General features: G+C 42.3%; 2 non-coding genes across 2 annotated transcripts; both read right to left on the reverse strand.

The window, feature by feature from the left end:
- Nucleotides 1-669: 669 nt before the first annotated feature.
- Nucleotides 670-744, reverse strand: Trnal-uaa (transfer RNA leucine (anticodon UAA)). The gene has a single exon. It is a non-coding gene; the product is annotated as a tRNA-Leu (tRNA).
- Nucleotides 745-1,029: 285 nt separating this feature from the next.
- Nucleotides 1,030-1,112, reverse strand: Trnal-uaa (transfer RNA leucine (anticodon UAA)). Its single transcript has one exon. It is a non-coding gene; the product is annotated as a tRNA-Leu (tRNA).
- Between the last annotated feature and the right edge of the window lie 31 nt (nt 1,113-1,143).

Below are 1,143 nucleotides of genomic sequence, written 5' to 3' on the forward strand. Positions count from 1 at the left end.
GTGAATGACAATGACCTTTTTGCGTGCACAGTCTGCGACAGGCCATGCCTGGCTTTGGCTGAGCTCAAAGCTCATCTGCAAACCCATGGAAAACGAGCCTCCACCAACTATTCTGTCTCTATGTCTGTGTAGACCTTTGAATGCAGTGTCTGCCAGAAGTTTTGCAAATCCAACGGAAGCATCAAAAGACATTTTAAGATCCACAAAGATCAGAATTTATCTGCAGCTCTTGGTGGTCCACGTCGGATGTGCAGTCTGTGTGGATGTCTTTTCAGAACATTGTCTGGTTAAAAAACCCACATCAGATGCCGTGATGGTGCTAAGGCGTAGGTAGAGGATGTGGTCAAACGTTGCATAAGGAGTAGACAACTACCACCATATCGATGTATGGATGAGTATATATATATTCTAGTATTAAGACCTGTAATGGCCATTCTGGACGAAAACAAATGAAACATGATGTAGAGTTAAACTAAGGATTAATAAAAGCATTGAAGGGTTTCAGTAGAAAAGATCCCCCTCACTATCACTTTCGTAGATCAGGACTACAGTACAAGATCCATGCACAAGAAGCAGCGAACTGCAGCAGAACACGATACCACGTGGTTGAAAATCGAGCTCCCTAAGCACATAGTCTTGTTTATATCTAAAAGTAAAATAAAAATGTGATAGCACGAGTGGGGTTCGAACCCACTTGTCCATTGGAACTTAAGTCCAACACCTTAACCACTCGGCCATCGTGCTGCTTATGCTTAAGCCTCTGGAAATAATGTATCTGTTTATGGAGATGAAATCAGACATGCAGCCTAGAGGGAAATGCTTTAAAATTCTTTCATGTCTAATAAAGTGGTCAATTCTCAACCAATTAACAACTCATTTACGTATCTCACTTTCCAACCTCATGGCTCCACGTTTTGTCCCACTGCCTGGCACCCTGCGCTAGTGTCTCTTGCTATCGGCAACGATGAAAATCGAGCTCTCTAATCACATACTCATGTTTATATGTCTAAAAATTAAATAAAAACGAAATAGCACGAGTGGGGTTCGAACCCACGCGTACACTTGTCCATTGGAACTTAAGTCCAACACCTTAACCACTCGGCCATCGTGCTGCTTATGCTTAAGCCTCTGGAAATAATGTAT

Source organism: Octopus bimaculoides, chromosome 4, assembly GCF_001194135.2.
Source record: "Octopus bimaculoides isolate UCB-OBI-ISO-001 chromosome 4, ASM119413v2, whole genome shotgun sequence".
In the NCBI taxonomy this organism is placed as follows: domain Eukaryota; kingdom Metazoa; phylum Mollusca; class Cephalopoda; order Octopoda; family Octopodidae; genus Octopus; species Octopus bimaculoides.